The sequence below is a fragment of the Rhagoletis pomonella genome, unplaced genomic scaffold, assembly GCF_013731165.1.
Source record: "Rhagoletis pomonella isolate Grant_MI unplaced genomic scaffold, Rhpom_1.0 Rhpom_scaffold_00011, whole genome shotgun sequence".
Lineage (NCBI taxonomy): Eukaryota > Metazoa > Arthropoda > Insecta > Diptera > Tephritidae > Rhagoletis > Rhagoletis pomonella.
Genome location: NW_023458565.1, coordinates 26,010,062 through 26,031,030, shown reverse-complemented (window position 1 = coordinate 26,031,030; position 20,969 = coordinate 26,010,062).

Here is a 20,969-nt window from a genome sequence, read left to right as displayed (position 1 = left end):
CATGTTAAGGGTGAGTTGGCGTTGTTTTCAAACGGTTTTTAAGCGAAAATAACCTCCTTTTCTCTTCTCGCTAGGCGGCTACACTCTGGATGAAGCTGATGGCACTAAACGTGTAGTTGAATACACAGCTGATGGCCATCATGGTTTCAATGCCGTTGTGAAGCGCATCGGTCATGCTCACCATCCTCAGGTGTACCATAATGGTGACAGTTATCAAGGTGATGGTGGCTACGGGCATGGACATTCCTGGTAGTTACGTTGAAGAGAAACGACAGCATTCAATGAAAGCTCTATACGAATTTGTTATATCTGCGATTCACCAAAAAAAACAAATAATGTTTTTATGAATTAAATCTAAATATTTTTTTAAGTTTTTTTGTACATATTTTATTTGTTATACATATAATAAATTTTATTAAAAGCGAAGTAAACGTTAAAAACGTTAAAGAAATTCGTTTGTGTTATTATTTTTTTACACGAACATTTCATCGTACATATGAGGAAGTCAGCATAGGCGTACAAAAAAACTATTTTTGTACTCTTCACAGAATGGTAAAAACCGAATTTTGACTAGACCAGCCTGGTTGCGACATTGCTTGCATACTACAATACAAAGAGATCAAATAGTTAATCCGCAGGAAATTTATGTAACGATAAGGTAACTTAAAGTTGATTAGGAAGGAACTAAAGGTCACTATTTTTATACCCGAGCGCACTTGTGCACAAGGGTATTATAACTTTGTTCAAATAACGATTGTTTGTAACAGGCAAAACGAATCGAGATAGATATAGACAAATGTATACATAAATGATCAGAATGAAAAGAGAAATCGATTAAGCGGTGACTGTCTGTCCGTCCGTCCGTCCGTCCGTCCGTCCGTCTGTGCACACGATAACTCGAGTAAAAATTGAGATATCTTAACGAAACTTGGTACGTGAACTTCTTTTGGGCGTAGTACGGATGGTATTGAAAATGGGCGAAATCGGACAATAACCACGCCTACCTCCCATATAACGGTAATTTTAACAAATACGAAAACTGCGATATTTTAGTAACTACTGAAGATAATTCACTCAAAATTGATACTTACAATGAGTTTCAGACGGAAAACATGAATATTATAAATTTTTGGAAAATGGTCGTAGCCACGCCCACTTATGGTTACATGTGTATATCTTGGTAACCGCTGCACCAATTTCTTCCAAACTTGGCGCAGTTGTTGGCCTTAGCACAGCATACTAAATGGCCGAAAATTTTAAAAATCGGACAATAACCACGCCTACCTCCCATATAACGGTAATTTTCAGAAAAACGGAAACTGCGATATTTTAGTAACTACTGAAGATAATTCACTCAAAATTGATATTTGCAATGAGTTTTAGACGAAAAATAAGAATATTACAAAATTTTGGCAAATGGGCGTAGCCACACCCACTTATAGTTACATGTGTATAACTTGGTAACCGCTACACCAATTTCTTCCTAACTTGCACAGTTGTTGGTTCTGGTACAACATACCATATGGCCGAAAATTTCTAAAATCGGACAATAACCACGCCCACATCCCATATAACGGTAATTTCGAGAAATACAAAATCTTCGATAAATCAATTAAATCAATTAAAGCTAATTTATTCAAAATTGATGGTTGCAACCATTCTTTACCAAGAAATACGTTTATGCAAAATTTTGGAAAATGGGCGTAGTACCGCCCACTTGTGATCACATATGTGTATCTCGCTAACCGTTCTAGCAATTTGTACCAAGCTCGGTATGGTTATTGTGCTTGCCACATAAAAGCAAACCGTTGAAAATTGTTGAAATCGGACTAAAATTGAGGCCGCTTTTCATATAACGGTAAATTTCCGAAATGCTTGAAATTTCAATATTTCGAAATTTAAGGACGCTAATTTACTTAAAATGTATACACCCCGGCTTATCATGTAGCGGTAGCTTTCGGAAAGGTGGAAAACATATATTTAATACTTGCGCCGGGTATTTAATGTTCGGCTCCGCCCGAACTTAGACTTTCTTACTTGTTTTTTTCTTTTTTTGTTATTTTTTTCTTTTTTTATTTAACTTAAAGTTGATAAGGGAGGAACTAAAAGTCACTATTTTATTTTTTTATTTATTTTTATTTACTTTATTTTATTACATTAAATACTTACATACTTGTTTACATATTCTGCCGTAGATGGCCCCATATTCAAACTCTGACAGACATAACTTCAAAATATCCATTTTCCGTTTATTTGTCCTGAATTCGAAAAAGTATTTGTGAAGTGCAGAAAAAAAGTGAATTCAAAGTAAAATTTGTATGTGGATATTTAAAAAAAAAAACAATTTTTAAAAAGAAACAATCTCCCGTTTACGTCTGCATTACTCTTGCATTACTTTTCAACTATTTTCAAGTTAGGATTTTGTAGCTTACTACAAGTTATATACATATTTTATAGAAATCCCACAAAACAGCTAACGAAATTTTTTTTATATTTAATTCTGTTAAAAAACGCTATAAATCACAGTTTCAACTTTACACAAAAAAAATTAACAAAGTTTTATCCAAAATTTACACTTTTTATTCAGAATTTTTGGACGCATTTTTATGTCATATCATTCTGGTACAATAAAGCGCAAGTTTGTAGTGCCTTCAAAATATCGTTAATTTTTGAGTTTTTTTTTTTTGCTTTTGACGGTGTCACTCATGTTCTTCCATACGAAGAAATTTTTTATAAAAATATGGTTCTTTCAACAACAAAAAATATAAAAATATTTCTACATTTTGTGGAAAACTCGCGAAAATTCAATAAATTTTCAACTTTTTAATCAGATTTTTCGAAATTTTCTTGAGTATGCAGTTTTGTTGCCCATTAAATTCTATTAAAAAAATACAAGTTCGGAGTTAATCAGAAATCACACTGATTTCTTAGAATTTTTTTTTGTTGAAGGTGTTTTGCACTTTTTCCATATAAAGTATTTTCGAAAAAATTTGTGTGTATGGAAGAGACTGCGTGAAAAAAAAATTGCCAAAAATCAAGAGGTAATTCCTAGCTACTTAAAACTTGTACTTTTATAATAAAATTGATTGGGCTACAAATCTGCATATTCAAAAAAATTCTAGAAAATCTGAATAAAAAGTAGAAAGTTTGCTGAATTTTCGCGAGTTTTTCACAAAGTTTAGGAATTATATTTTTATGATTTTTGTTGTAGAATATTTTTACCATACCATATTTGCGGAAAATATTAGAATAGAAATTAATGCATATATTGTGAAAAAATCGCTGTGCCAATACTTTTTGCCGGCAGTGTATGCTCGAAATTTTTTTAGAAACCCACACTGGTTTGCCATTCACGAAATAGAAAGTGCATCACCGAACTTTTCTGTTAATAAAAAAAAACACTATTATCTGTTTCCGGAAAGATGCGTTAACGCAACCAATGAATTGCCAAATAAAAAGCATTCCCTAATTTACATATTGGGCGGCGTTAAGTTTCACGTACAAACCCACGCAACATCACTCATCGTTTCGTAATAAAATATGCATCAATTAAAAGAAAAGTGCTTGCAACTTTATTCACTAAAATCAACTAGCCTATTCTGCATACTTCCATTAGTTTCATTTTATTTTTAGTCTGTCATTTATTTTCATCCATCTATTTCATTCTTACTCTTTGCTTTCATTTTCCTTTTTTTTATATTTACTCTGCACAATTAACTAATTAACGCCAACACAGCGAATTATTATTGCATTTCAACGTAATGAATGAACTAATGTGTCGCCCAACAAAGTGAGTGACTCTGACAAACAAACAAACAAGCCACAGCGCGCGCAATCAAGCTCTGATTGGAGATTTATGCGACAGGTGGCATTAACCAGTTAACCAGTTTTAATTGATTGCGGCTGAGATTAAAGTAGGCGCAATACAAAAAATAAAAATAAATAAATGCAAAAAACATTTAGTAGGTTTGGAATAAATTTAAGCTAGTTTTATTTAGTTTAATACAAATCTCACAAATTTTCGAGCACAAAACCGGCTTAGCTTCAATAAAGTTGACAGCTGGAAAATGATGAGTGACTGTCATAAAAATGCTAAATTTACAGATATGTAGTATGTATGTAGGTCTATATTTATGTCTATGTACATGCAAGTTCATGTAGACACTGAAAGCTGCAAGCAAATTCATAGTTTACCGATAAGTTATTAAATTTTTAGCTTGGTATCGTTCATACTCGCATTACAGTTATGCAGTTTTAGTTGCAGGCCACGGTGGCTACTGTTTCACGCGTCAAGAAACGAAAATATGAATTTATTGCTTCGTTGCCGTAGGCAGTAATATGATACACAGTGTTCAAATATCTACATTGAGATGCATAAAATTATAATTATATAATTATGTAGAGATATGAGGCATTTTTCGTCAATTGAAGCCCCCTCGCTGCAAAATTTATTTAGGTAAATAAAAATGGTTATACCCCATAAGTATTCGGACTCATTTAAGAGTCAAAAAAGTCTCAGAATTTTGAGTTGTGGGTAACCTTCTTTATAAGCTCAAAAAAATCTTCTAAAAAAGAGCCAGAATAGAGCATATTTCCCTTCTTAGAAGGGCACGTCAATACAAGTTCAAGTTAAACACCGCAAAATCCGTTACTGAATTCCGTTACATTTTCAACGAGGTAACTCAGCACTATCGAATTGTGCTCAAATAGGAGCCTGCTGGTTAATTACTGATCCAACTAAAGGTACGATGATCCGTATTTTTCCGGGAAAGGACATCTTTTCACAGTTTGTTCGAGATCAGAACAACTACAATGAGCTCTGATACAACTTTCGTCTTATGAAACAATGATAACAAAATCGATAGTAAAATCCAACAAAATATCGATAACAATCGATGAGAAATTCGACAGCAAAATGGATAATATTGGTAGCAAAATCGATTAGAAAATCGATAAAAATATCGATAACAAAATGGATAAAAATATCGAAAACAAAAATCGATTAGCAAATCGATAAAAATACCGATAACAATATCGATAACAAAATCGATAAAAATATTGATAACAAAATGGATAAATAATCAAAAACAAAATCGATAAATAATCGACAGCAAAATCGGTAACTAATCGATAACGACATCGATGAAAATATCGATAACAATATCAACAACAAAACCAATAATAATATCACTAACATTATCGCTAAAAATATGGATTACAAAATCGAAAACAAATTCAATAAAAATATCGACAACAAAACTGATAAAAATATCGATTATTTTATCGATAAGACCCGAGAATCCCGAAAATCTCTAAAATCCCCAAATATTTCGCAGGTTGGGTCCCTGTGTCTCTGTCTATATCCTTTTCTTGCCTTTTACATTTATTTTAATCTTTCTTCCTCTATCTTCATCTTTACTTTTATCGGTATCCTCATCCTCTTCTTTTTCTTTATATTTATCTTTGTTTCTACTTTTATGTTTATCATTTTCTTCATCTACATATTACCCTTCACCTTTTCCTTTATATAAGTAAAGTGTTTAAGTTTACGTTGGTCTTCACTTTTGCCTTTATTTTTACGCACCTTTGTTTTGTTTTGTCTTAGTTTTCTAATATTGAAAGGAAATTTTATTCGCATATCTCGGCAGCCAGTTCGAAAACGCTCTATCTGAGAAAACTTTTCAAAAACGCCCTACTTCAGAATTTGATTGAAAAACGCCCTATTTCAGATTTTTATTGAAAAATACCCTATCTCAGAATTTGGTTGAATAACGCCCTATTTCATAATTCGGTTCAAAAACGCCCTATCTCAAACGAAAATACATTGAAAATAAGCTAAGATAGCCATCGATATGGTATCACAATTGATCTATTTATATTGCCCTGTGGGGAGGTGTACTCTCCATAAATTCCAAACTAACCCAGCCTCGAAATCAGTTGTCGCGGCTTGAAATTTACAAGAGGGTGATTTCGTTTTCAATGACTCAAAAAAATTATGGCTTGCATTGTTTTTGTAGAAGTTTGACAACAAACAATTTCAATTTGTATTAGGCTTGTATCAACAGAGCATCTAAAACTACACCTACGACTAATATTGTTCAAATGGAAAATGCATTCACTCTAGTTATGTCGTTTTGCCAAGTGTCCACAGATGTAATCCATGGAACGGTAATAAGAAAAATCTCCTCAAAAAAGCATACATTACCCGAGATAATTGGAGAGTACACGTTTTAAAAAAATTTAAAAAGTAAACTGCTAAATGGCGTTACCTATACCACGCCAAAAAAATACTGTGCAAAAATAGGTGTTCTGGACAAGTCATGTGAATGGAAATGAAAGAAACAAGGCTGATGAGTAAAAAATTAAGTATTTACGCTTTTTTCTTGGCACAACGAAGAAACTTTAATGCTAACAAATGTCATTTATTAGGTCCATTACAGCATAGGACAGGTCGCTGACAAATTATGTCTGTAGGCCAGTCTGCCATTCTAATGAAAAAATAATGACCTGTCTAATTATACCAAACTTTTTGAACTGAACACAGCTAAGCGCGGTTGATCGTCGATGACAGATGGTGATGGCAGAGTTAATAAATTATCTCTTTCATGTGCTAAAAAAATATATATATGCACGGATTATTTGAAAAATAATTTAACTAAAATTTTTTTATAAATATGTACATACGCACCATGACGTCAAGAAAATAATATTTATTTTTAATTGTTCTCCTAGAAAATTTCAAACGAATAAAAAAATCAGTCAAAGTTTGATATTCCAAGCCATTATTTAACACAAAAAAAAAGGAAAACCATTAAGCCTCATCACACTGTGCGCGCTCCTGAATGCAAATGAGGCAACACTTATGAACGCGTAATTCATTGTTGGACAATGTAGTACATACTCGTACACTTTCAAATATACGAGGCGATCAACGCCGCCAGTAAGTATCGGCCAGATAAGATCGGCATTTATGCAGTCGAGTTGTGGTAATGATTACAAGCATAAATAATAAACGAGCAAGCCATCGATGAATGTCTATAAAGGCGATATACTGGCGTGTTAGTAGTACACGTACGCGCAAGTGATTGTTGCTGGTGTTGTTGTTGATATGGTCGATAAGCGTCAGCAAATCGGTAGCTAAAATGATTGCTGGATTGGTGTGGCGGAGGCGTTGCTGTATTGTATTGCGCTGGTGGCGCTTAGCGGCATGATGAGTTCGTTTAATTTTTTTTTTTGCCATTTTTGAATTTTCAATTAATTTTATCAGTCGGTTAGGCGGCTCAATACATTTTTGCATTTTGTTTGTTTGCTACATAAATTAAATTTGCAAACCGCTTAATTCAACTAAAGTTTGTGCGGTTCGTTGCAGCTGCATGTGTGTATATATGTAAGGATGTACGTACATATGTAAGTAAGTATGTATGTATAATATTTTATAAGCTCATGGGCGTCCACCTATGTTCATACTACCGACTAAATTGAGTTGTTATCGTGCTGCAATCACTGCGGCACTGACAGTGCGTGGAATACACAAATATGCCTACTTGGGCGCCTTGCTGTGCTGCCATATGAAAATACATATATCATTGCTCTTTCTCCATTTTCATTGAATTAAATGATAAGGTGTTGCTTAGGTGTGAATATTCGCTTGAATCAATGCAAAAGGTGCTTATTAATATTGTACGTGGTAAAATGATCGCTTTGGCTGGATTTGCAAAGTATTTCCATTAATTGCATTCTTAGCGTTATAACCAGATTTTACAGCATGACCCATAGCATCTTAGCTAATCCATGTTTATATCATTCTCATTTTGGCGGCCACAAACTTATAGGTTTTCCATCGGCAACACCAGGGCCGGATTTATGGTGTGGTAACCATGGCGGAAACCACGGGACTCCCACATATTCGGGGCCTCCACAAATCTGGATTTAAACACTTTTTCTCTTACCGACTTAGCTCTTCTTTTTGGTCATTTATTAGGTTATTTGATGTTATATTTCTAAGAATTATTTGGGAAGAGTTGTCCAATGAGTTGTCCAATGACTGCATTTGAATAAAGTTATAAAATAAAACTGAACAGAGAGCTCTCGGTTAGTGCTTGAAGTTTTAGATTTTGATCTTCGTGATTAGCTTTAGTCCCCCGAAGGAATTCAAACTAGATATGAACAACAAATTTAGTTATTCTAATAGTGAACATTTTCTTTCCAAATATAAGAAAGTAAGTGCGCCTGGGCCACAATGGAGAAGTGAAGCTTACGTTCCGTTGTCACAAAACCAATGTACATATGTACATACACACACATCTGCTTTTGCTTAAGGCTATATTTTTTGTTTCTTTTTTCTATTTATGTAGATCCCTACCTCTACCCAGTTCGTTCTAATTACATTAATGTTATTCTGCTTTCCTCTATCTTTATTTTTATCTCTATACTCTATCGATAACAAAATCGATAGTAGCACCCGTCAAAACCGAAAAAAACCCGATAAAAATATCGATACCAAAATCGATACCAATATCGATAGAAAATCGATAGAAATATTGATAACAAAATCGATTAAAAAATCGATAGCAATACCGATAACAAAATCGAAAAAATATCGATAAGTAAGTCGATAAAAAATATCGATAACAAAATCGATAAAAATATCGATAACAAAATCGAAAAAAATATCTTTGTTATATCAAAATATCTTTTGTATATCAACCCAGGTAGCGAACCCTAATTTTTTTTTTCTTTTATTATGAAGTTTCGCTGGATTTCTTTATTTTGTACATAGAAAAAAAGGGGTGCCCCTTTATGTTGATATTTTAAAAATTACCCTACTTCACATATTGACTTATATAGAAGGGCATTAGGTGTAAGTATAAAGTATCGCAAAATATGCAGATACCAGCTTGCAATTGGCAACGTATACTTGGTGTTATCTAAAAGAAAATTGTGGAGCCAAGCTTCGTGTACCTCGAAAATAGTGAATTTTTTAAGTTCCAAATTTAATACCTGGTACATACACATATTTCGCCGTTTAAAAGTCATTTATCGACCATTTAAATGTAAATAATTCCCATTGGAGAGCTTTTTAAATTCATTGAACTTTATGATTGATAAGTTTAATATTCATAACACATCATTACCCAAAATACAAAAAAAAGTCAACAAGTTCGCTACATGCAAATTAATTCTATTTAGTAAAACAAAAAACAAAAAAAAAAAGTTGGCCGCTCGAGTTTACATGACAACAATTGCGCATAAATATTGTAAAAACATGACAACCAACAGGTATGTAGATACTCCCAAACGCGCACATATTTATGTATGTCTATACAAGCAACATTTAACGCCGACGGGCAACTATGAATAGTTTCAAAATAAAATCAATAACAAAATTTATTGGCTGCAGCGATAGTGGCATTTAACTTGTGGCACATATCAAAGTGTCAATTCATGGCAGCTGCATCAGTGCATCAGTGCAGCACAACAAACAGTTCATCCACCAACTAAAAAACAACTGCAGCAACAACAACAATGTCGGCAAAACCAATAAAATTTCACATTTTAATGCAAATTTAATGCACTCAACGCAAACAAACACTTACACGCATAAACAAATTTATGCAAAAAGTAGACTACGAAAAAAGCGTGCGCGACTTCAATCGGACAACAGGAAAAACCAAAACTACTACGATAGACAAGCAAGCGCATCAGCGATCGGCCTATCAGCAACATGGCTATGTAGCAGCAAATGAGTACTAACGCAACATGAATCAATTAAAAACGATTGAAAATAAATTGCGATAAAAACGATGTGAACGCGATGGCCAGACGCGCATGCGCCACACGCATTGCATTCCAAATGAGACGATGGGCGGCTAGCAGAGCACTCCATGTTGAAGGTGTTTGAGTGAAGAAGAATGAATGCCTGGTACGCGTAACTTTTCAGCCGGTTGCAACGCGTTGTTAAAAAATAGTAAAATATTTTCATGTTAGCAAAAAAAAAACACAACTAAATTCTAAATATTTATCGCTTGAAGAGGAAAATGCAAGATTAAAGAATGCCAGGAAATATGCTGGTATGACGCTGGCAGCAGAAAAAACGAAACAACACAGAATGTCGTCAGCAGCAAGAAACGGACGACATGTTGCAAGCATCTAAATAAATTGTTGTACAACAGCACGGCTAAATGTCAAAAATGTTCTATGTTTTGTTGATGTAAAAGTCGCCACAACAACTACAACTAACGCTTTAGTAAAACAACACAACAACATAGTAAATAAATAATAGGAAAAAAACGTTGAACAATAGTACGCTGTGGCAATGCTGCAAGTGACGTTTGGTGGTGCGGGCGTAAGGAATCCGTGTTAATGCGGCACAGTGCAACTCACGCGACGTTGAACGAATGAGATTTGGAGTTGGTGGGAAAGTGTTGTGCTTTCATTAAAAAAAAAGGAAGTAAATTAACAGCCTGATTCTGTGCACTTTATAAATAAAACTTTTTATAATTTGTAAATTTTTTTATTATTTATCAAGAATTGGAATTCTAGCACCGAAATCAAAAGCTACATATTTTCTTGATAAATTATCAACATTGAAAATGCGATTGACAAGCGTTTACAAATTCAAATTTCATATGAAAATTATAAATTTTTTATATTAAAAAAAATTTATCTATCTTTTAAATACTTCATGTGCCGGCATTTGAACCTGCGACACACAGAATTTATAGCCGACAGCTCTACCTACTCGGCTATGGCAGTCAAGAGTTTTTTTGCTTTAAATTTCATGTTTTTCTTATGTGACAATGAAACCAGTTCCCCTCATGTGGAAATCGTAGAGCTTTTTATTTTATAAATATTGACACAGAATGCGATGAGAGTTTTTGCTTGATAAAAATTCTTTACAAATAAATTATCAAGAAAAAAAAGAATTTTTTATTTTAAACACCTGTCAGAGTTATAAGCGATGCGTGTGCATAATTTAAGAAAATTCGAATTTTCACACAGGTGGCAACCCTCTTTAATATGTTTCTAATTAAAACCTTTTTACAGCTCCTTCACCTAATACCCATCTTCTGATGCAGACTTCAATTAACTAATTGCCGCAATTCAAGTTGAAGTTGATTTTTTAAACATGTGGCAACACTCTTAAATATATTTCGGAAATAAAGCTTTTTTCAAAGATATTTCAATTGATACCTACCTTTTAGTAAGTCATGTAACTTATTAACTAACTTGATTTTAACTTTATAAACAGGTGGCAACCCTCTACAGACACTTCAAAAATATTATAGATAATCAAATTAAATATTTCTTAACACTCTTCCGTTTTACAACCATATTTTCATATTTCATATAAGTTATAATTTAATTTAATTCGATTTTTCATACAGTTGGTAGCACTCTTCACAATATTTTCAAACTAGTTTTTTTTGTTTTTAATTTCTCTTTCGTCTGACACCCAAACTGTGACACAAATCGTAATAGCCTTAATTGAAATTGAATTTGGTTTTTATTAAACATGTGGCAACTCTCTTGGATTTAGTTAAGAAGTCAAGCCTTTGCAAACACATTTCGTTCGATATCCATATTGTAATAATAACTTATTTGACTTATTTAATAAGGTGAAAAATAAGCTGTCCCCCCTTACGTTAAGTGATCTGCGGCAATTATTACCATTACTACCGAATTACTTGTGACCAAGCTTGGAGCTTAGTAAACAATATTGCGTACGTATTGCGCGCCCCTTAACATGCAATAGCTTCCTGTTTAATCACAAGTTCGGCTTGAAAGCCACCATTCTGAAAAAATTTTACTATTTTTTATTGACTACAACTTATGTAGATTTAAGACACTGTGCGATGCTTGAAGTTAGCGTGAAAGCTACGTAGAAAGGATGACAAGGAAATGCAGCAAGTGCTATGTACATTAAGCTGTCAGCAACACTCAACAATTCGCACAATTTGTTGAAATGTTTTGTTTGATATGCTGAGATGATTAAATGTGTATGTACATACATACATATGTACGATTTGAGGAAGCAAAATTCGGTTGATGGTTAGAACAATACAAAATTATATGCATACTTATGTAAATGAATTAATTTTATTGTTTCGCAATGCAGTTGAGTTGTAAGCAAGAAAAAACATATTATTTACGTAATGTTGTAAGGTCAACATGTTGCACTAATTCAAATATGCCACCTGAGATAGCATTACTTACTTTATAAATCAACATGTTTTATAAATGAATACTTTATTTATTTTTGTATAATTTTTTTCCTATTGAATATAACTTATGTTAAATAACTTTGCTTTACGTCTGACTTTTAAGTTCTTTTGTATAGGTTCATGTGCATATGTCTGCACGCGTGGCTGCAACTCATCCAACTTCAATTACCATAAATGCTTAGTGTCCATTTAAAAAATTTCACTGAAAGCCTAAAATGCATAAAGACATTGTTTCATGGCTACTTTTACACTTATTTCCCATTAAAGAAGAATGCCAGTGCTAGCAATTTATTTATTACTTACGAAATACTTAAACGGATGTAAACATTTAAGTCGTATTTATAATGTATTTGGTTGGTATTAGAAGTCTCAGAACAAAAGAAAACATTTTTTTCAAACCATTTGCATTAAATTTTGTGGTTTGAATATTAAATTTATTTATGGAATACCCAACAAGTAAGGGTCGATTCGTGTGTTGTTGGTTTTATTAGCTTTATCTGTGTTCTTTTTATTTTCGAAAATGTGTGGCTGCCTTTTTTTCTGGGCGATTCAGACCCATTTTCATTAAAAAACATTTTCCAATACATATGTACGTATGTATAGAACTTGACGGTCATAAGTACAAAGGTACTGAATCTTGAATTTTGCATTTGCGTTCGCGCACTCGGTAACCACTCCGTGTGGAGCCTTAGGTCACGGTCGACCTCATACGAAAAAAGGCAATCAAATTAACAGACTAAACCAGGTAGGAAAGTCGCTAAAAGAAGATATATGTTTACCTGAAATGTTTGGACCTTGCTTAACCCTCAACCGGGCAATGCCATAAAAATATTCGGATCAAGATGATATTTTGTATACATATGAATATTGGCAAAATATTCTTAGTTTTGAATTTTCAAATAAACACTTCGTCTGCTTGGCCAACGAGCTGGTAAAGAGTTGGAAAGAAATATCTGAAGTAAATTCTGCTCAAAATGCGGGCATACATCTAACCTAAGGAGGTAAATACCAGGTGGGCTGTGGAAACCACCTTTCATACTACCAGTTAAATATGACCAAGGATTGATGTTAAGCGATCGATAGTTCTCACTCGACTGCACCGCTCTTGTCTCAAATTAATAGTCGGCGTAATCACGGGACACTACCTGGTGGCCACTCACGAAAAAAGGTTAGGATACCGCACCAACGATTTTTAGCGCAGTCGCCAACACGCGCAAACAATTCTTCAACAAGCGCTTTTTAGATTGTCTAGCCCGGGGATGGGCAGATTTTTGGCTCTTACAGCGGTCAAAGAGCCAGCAAGTGCTATGCAAGAGGTAAATCAGTTCTCATGGTAAAGGGGGTGTAAAACATACATTAAAAGCATCATATATATTAGTAATGAGAGTCAGAGTACAAGAAATTTTAATACGGTCTTCTTTCTTCCCCCTTCATACTGGCTCTTGATGTTACCCCCCATCTAGCACCTAAATGCGCCAAGCCGGCTCATAAGTGCAAAAGGCTCCTGGGAGCCACTTTGCCTATCTCTGGTCTAGCCAACCTGAGCTCGGCGAACGTTCTCGACTTTTTGTGCAACATATATCAAACGCACTCGGTAGTTCGGTTACTAAGGAAGTGAAAGAAACAAATGGCTTCGGTCAGCGATATCCCAACCGGCTTTTCCAGCCTCCGTGCTCTGCGCGGTGACAGCCGCTATAACCAAACCTAACCTTATGATAGAAATATTCGACACCGTCTCAAGGCGGTCTTGTCGGTCTGCATGTGAATAAACTTGCAAGTATCTATGTTTCTAAACCAATTTTGTAAAGAAACATAAGTTATTAAGGTAATATTCTTAAAACTAAAGATTTTCATTTTATTTCGAGTTACGACTAGGGTAGGGAACGACTGATCTCATCTTAACATTCCTGAGAAATAATATTGGCCATCGAATCGAGCATCAACCACTAGATGCACAGCTCTTCTTTCTATCATTGAGGAGCCAGGCTGTTGAGATACCGAACGATCAATACTTTGCACCGATGACTGTCTACTAGGGTGGTCCAAAAAAGTTAAATCGGAAATTTAATGCTCTCACTCCCTAGGATTGTTCTATACCGAAAAAAAATATACCCCTGTTTTTTTATTTTAAAATCAAAATATATTTAGAGGTCGCTCAAAGCGCTCAAAGTTTCCCATGTATTTTGTATGGGGAAAAAAATACTCTTCGTAGAAATGGCATAGAATCCATGAAAATCAAAATTTTTAAATTTGAAAACTCTGCTTCTCTTCAGAGGACTTCAGAGAATAATGCCCAATTGTTTATTTAAACGTTTTTTAATTTAAACTATTTTTTCTTTTTTTCTTTTGTATATTTCTGTTTGTATATTTGATTTTTTTTGGGATATTTCGGAGACCCTTAAAAAATAGTTAAAATTAAAAAATGTTTAAATAAACAATTGGGCATTATTCTCTGAAGTCCTCTGAAGAGAAGCAGAGTTTTCAAATCGAAAAATTTTGATTTTCATGGATTCTATGCCATTTCTAAGAAAAGTCTTTTTTTCCCCATACAAAATACATGGGAAACTTTGAGCGCTTTGAGCGACCTCTAAAAATATTTTGATTTTAAAATAAAAAAACAGGGGTATATTTTTTTCGGTATAGAACAATCCTAGGGGGTGAGAGCATTAAATTTCCGATTTTACTTTTCTCCCATACATTTTTGGACCACCCTACTGTCTACCCACAGGCCGTTTTTTATTTTAAAGAAACAAGACCATCTGCTATTTCCTCGCGGAATGTTGTACTGATGTTCTTCTTCGAGCACATTGCAGGAATCGTTTGCTTTCTTAGCACGCCGATATTTGGACAAAATATAAGCATTCATAGCCGCACATCCACAAAATGATAGAAAATTCTCACCATAATAAGAAAATTATTCACCCTGAGCTTTAAAAACTTTCCGCAATGCTTGTTCAATACTCTTTATCTAGCGCAATCGAAGATGCATTTTTCATATCAATGCCAAAAAATAGGCAAAGGCTACGACGCAGGACCTTCCTGCTGACTGTGTAAATATTTATATATACTTATGTAGAATGTGAAAAAATAATACAAAAAACATAAATTTTTATGTCAATTTTTTCGATAATATGTAATAGCGTAAAATTGTATAAGCTACAGGGGCGTACAATGGCAATGAAAATAAATGCAAACATCACACTGCATGCAGCAAAAGCGAAAAACAAAGGAAAAGAACAAAGGCACTTTTGCGGTTACAAATCAGCACAAAGGAATATACGTCAGGTGACTTTCAGCTGGCAATCAAGTAGTTTTTTTTTGTTTTTAACGCGAAGCTTGCGGGAGGGAAGATAATCAGTAGCCGCAAAAACCACAATAAGCAACGCTTCAAGTTCCTCAACGAAAAAACGATTGACGTTCTTATGAAAAAGTTAATAAATACTTCTGCCAATGAAGTACTCCTTGGGGGGGAGGGGGAACTTTTTTAGCATTTTCAATTTTAACGGCGTCATCGACAAATTTGCGCAAACAAGCCACGTAATGGATTTATAGAAAATTTAAAATTTTCTGCAATTTTTCATTGTAGATAACCACGTTGTATTTGTACAATATTTAGTATTTAAATTCTTTGCCAATTTGCGTGTGCATTTTTTCTTTCTGTTGCTTTTTTTTGAGTAATAAATATTTAATACTTTTGCAGTGGAACTCACCACCATACTGATGAGCTTTCACATACTATGTATGTATGTATATTATATGTAAGAGTATAAGCGTTCTGTATATGCATCTAGAATTTTTTAGACAGCTGGCAGCGCATCAGGGACTTGACATAAATTCCCTGTGCATAATGTCACTTTATTGCCATGGCCAGCCTTGTTTCCTCATTCGGACGACCAAGCGTTCACGGTAGCATTCGTGCTAAGTAAAGTATGTATGTATGCATATGAAAAATATATTTTATATACCGCCATTAAAAAACATACTTATTTGCATAGCTACATGCCATATCAGCCTATAGCTATATACATAGGTACATATATATGGCAGTATTAAAAGATCTCTGCAATACTTTCCATATTGCTACCGACACGACTGGCTGGCTTTTTTTTCTTGTTGTCATAAATGAGTATTTTTTCACGATGTTTGATTTGTGTGTTGCACTGACTGTCAGCAGTGATTTAAATTCTTTACATCCATCTTTTTGCACGCTCTGCATAAGTGCCAGTAAACAATGTGCAAAATAAATAGAGATCGTAATTAAGTGGACAGTGACTTGAATTGTTTTTGAAGCAGACGGAACAATGCCAAAAATTTCAAGGTCACTAGAGATTTAGCCATGCTTAACAAGTGGCAAGTTAATAGCCCATCGTTGGCATGAGCATTTAATAGGTACCAAAGAAAAGACTTTTGCTTTTACATTCTTCTGATGGCGCTCGAACTGCAGTACGTGAGGAAAAATTACCTAAAAGCAAGACAGTTGTAAATTCGGGCATTTATCTTGAAAGCTCTTTATTGGAGCTTTTAAAAATTGAATTAAATTAAAATATTTATTTTTCTTATAAAATAAAAAAATAAAAAATGATACTAAAACAAAAAATATAAAAGATTTTAAAAATTAAAGATATTTGTTTTTTTCTTTTAAAACAATAACATCTAAAAATTAACTTAGAAAAAAATAAATCAAGAAAGAATAGAATAAAAAAAATATATTTTTTTAATTTTAAAACAAATCTGAAAATTAAACTAAAAAAGAAAAAAGTAAATTTGAGAAAAATAAATAAACTAAATTTCTAAAAATTAAATTCAATATGACAAAAAAAAAAAATATGTTTCGCCTTTAAACAATCAAATCGAAAAACTAAAAGAAAATTTAAATAAAAGAAGAAAAAATAATAAATTTAGAAATTAAACAAATAAATGAAATCAAAAATTAAGTAAAAAAATTTAGACCTATATTCTTATTTTTAAAATATAACATATAAAAATTGAGAGAATATTTAATTTGGAAAGAAAAATATTAAAAAAGAAAAAGATAATACATAAAATAAGTTTCTAAAAATTAAATTAAAATCAAAATATATACATTTCTTTTTAAAACTATAAAATCTAAAAATTAAATTAAAAAAGTAAAAAAAATTTATCAAAAAGAAAAAAAATGCGCTGCCCGAGACTCGAACTCGCGCCTCTCGCATGGTACGCCTGTGCTTTGTTCGCTCGGCCATTGCGACTATTTGAGTAGTGCGAGCTAAATGATATACAAGTGCTTTCTCTCAAAATAGATTTTCACCACGAGTGGTGAATGAGATAGTTTTATTTTTCTAAAAATTTTCTGCTAGAATAACAAAAGTCTTTTGCATTGCGCAACGTCTGTAACCAATGGCGAGGCTTGGGTCACAGTGAAATGGAGTGAGCGTCACTTTTACGTATTCGTCTTAAGGCTTTACTGCAATCAGCAGCGGTTTATTATAGGGTGATTAAAGGGTAATGCTGATCTTTGACAGCAATCATTTGATTTATTTTAATGTATTTTTTTTTAATTTTTTTTTTTTAGACAACTGGTACTACAGGCTTTGGCAAACTTATTCATGGAGCGGTACTCGGTTGAACAAGTTAAACAAGCCCAAAAGTGTTCCCAACGTTTTATGGAAATAGTCGATCATGAGCGATGGGGCACATTTCCATCTAAGCGGATACGTTAACAAGCAAAATTTCCGCATTTGGGGTACTGAAAATCCACATGTAATTTAAAAAAAAAAAAACTATGCACCAACAACGAGTCACTGTTTGGTGCGGTTTTGGGTATTGAGGAGTCTTCGGTTCGTACTTCGTCGAAAATGATGCCGATAACGCTAGTATGGTGAACGTTATAGAGATACGATAACATACTTTTTATGGTGTGAATGAAATGGCAGGCGAGAATATTTAGTTTCAACAGGATGGCGCCAACTGGCCACACAGGGCATGAAACAAACATGTACTCGAAAACTGCTTCAATCTCTGGGTGTGGTTTGGGACCGGACAAAGAAGCTTCAGCTGAGGCTTTCATCTTTTGATGACGGCCACGGCTTACATACGCCTATGGGCGCTGAAAACTTTGATGAGGTGTCCAAACATCTCTATTGCGAGGACTTGGACTTTTCGATGCCACCACCGGAGATCCATTAAGCCACATGGCTGTATGCAGATCAATAAACGAGAAAATTAAAAGGGGTCATTTCTATAGATCTAACTTTGACATAAGCATGCTGCGTGGTCGAGATCGGTCACTAATTGCCTCTCTGCTATGTTCCTCCCCGTCTCTCCATTACCTTCAGTTGAAATGAAGACATTGTAATCGGTCAGAAATCATTTTGATTTGTTGGTGTTGGTTGATTTTTCCGAGAGGGTGGTAAGATGATTTATTTTGGAACGAATTTTCTTATATATTTCTATAGACCAGATGACACTCTAACTCTCCAGTGCGTGAATTGTTTTCAATTGCGAGCAGCTCGTGAAAGAATCTTTCTGAGCCTGACTCCTTCTAAAAAAATACACTGAATATCGTTACAGAAGTCTTTCTATGAGGTTATTTTCCACCTTCTTAGAACCTTTTTTATTCTCTTAGGGTTTGCTTAAAGGTATCTAAAGTCTCTGATTATCAAACGCAGTGGTCTTGTGGAAGGCTTTTTTTGTATTTTTTGCGTGAATTTTTGTTTTCTTCATGCCCCCACTTGCCTTTTCCTTAACTCAGAACCTTGGAACCTGTTTTATTCTCTTAGGGTTTGCTTAAAGGTATCTAAATGTCTCTCATTATCAAACGCAGCGGTCTTGTGGAGTGGAAGGCTTTTTTTGTATTTTTTGCGTGAATTTTTGTTTTCTTCATGCCCCACTTGCCTTTTCCTTAACTCAGTGCTACTTTTAGGGCATGCTAAGTCTATAGCTTAACTAAAAGCACCTGTGAAACGGTCCACCAGATATTCCAACTCCATTCGGTTGTTTGAAATACTTGGCGCGATGTCTTGTGGCAAGCGCTTTTAGAATTCTTCCCGTTGGAGAAATCTTAGGCCGTTTGTTACTAAACAAGGCTTCAGTTAACATGACTCCCCATCATATGATTCCTTTAGTCTTATGTTGGAGAATATATTAAGATCGACCGAACTGAATCGCTATGGTAGCATTTTTATATGAATTTTAAAGACTAGCGTATGCCATTAAAGTGATATCAATGGTATCATAAACCGCCACATACATACGTTCCGCCTATATCTAAAGGCCTGAACGTGAATGAGAATGACAACATTCGGAAGGAAAAACGTAGCTTTGAGAGAGATCGGCTTTTCATGCCCGGCACATTCATCTGAAAAACAAGGGTTCTGTCTTGATGGCGCTATGCAGAGCAGGCAGGCTTGGTAGCGCCTCCAGCGTAGAAGTGTTCTCCTGTTACCGTGGTGGTGAAAAGGAATGAGTTGACGCGGCTGCAGGAAAGTGCTGGTAGATCTGAGCATATGTAAGTATGTATGTATATAAAAAACATGAGAAAGTCGCATAAGTATCGCCAATCGGTCATTGGAACACATTTCCTTCGGATTAATAATATGAGTTCATTAAACTGATCCACTTACAAATTCCTCCCGTGTATATATAAAAATATTGATATATTTGAATTTATTTAAATGCCTCAGATTGCTGTTACATTTTTTGTAAACACATATTTACATACATACCAATATCACCATAACAAGCACTGCGTCAACATGTTGCAAAATAATGCATTTCATTTTCATTTAAATGTTTTTCACTCACATACACTTTTATATTTTTACATTAATATTCTCAATTGTATGCTCAAGTTCATGACATTAAAGTAAATTAAAAATTGACAGCTGTTGATAGTGTTTTGTAGGTCGCGAAATGAGTTTTTTTTTCTTAATTAACGCATCAGTATGTAGAATTGCATGATTCGAGAGATAGCTAGGTATATAATTCACAATAGCACTGCAGCTTAAGAACTTACTATACATATACACATAAGTCGGTACTTAATTAAGGCCAAAAATCGCGAAGGAGAACTACCGAATACCAATGCAAAGGCTGGTTGTTTGAAACAAATATTACACGCAAAATTTTTTTTAATATTTGGCTGATATTTTCCTCCAATTTTTGCTGCCATTGAAGGGATCTACAGATTTACGCAGACTTCGAAAGGAAAATTGTGTAGGCTTATAACTCAGACCAGAAATACTCTCACAGGTTTGCCAAAGCTTGTTCAGAATCAAATATTTTTTCAACATATGTAAATGGTGAATAACATTTTAAAATAGTATGTACTGAAGTAGAAAAAGCACAAAATATATATTTAGAAAAGTGGAAAATTTTTGGAATTTTTCAAAAATGTTAATATATTTTAGAATTCTAAAATTTTCTAGGTTTTATACACCAGTACCATGAACATATGTAAGAATTTTTCAACAATTTGTGATGTTTCGCATCTTTACATTTTAGGATGGATTTTAGAATAAATACAATTCTCAAAATTTTGGAAACTATAAAAATTTCTAAAATCTCAATAATTTTGTACATTTCACAATATTCTCATTTTACCAAATTTTCTGGAATCTCCCAGATTTCGATAGTTTTAAAAATTCTGGAAATTATCCTAAAAATAAGAAATCTCAAGAAATGTAATAATTTCATAAAATTTAAAATTTTGGAATTTGTGTTATTTTCTAAACCTGCGAAAATATTCAAACTTGCTGTGACTTTCAA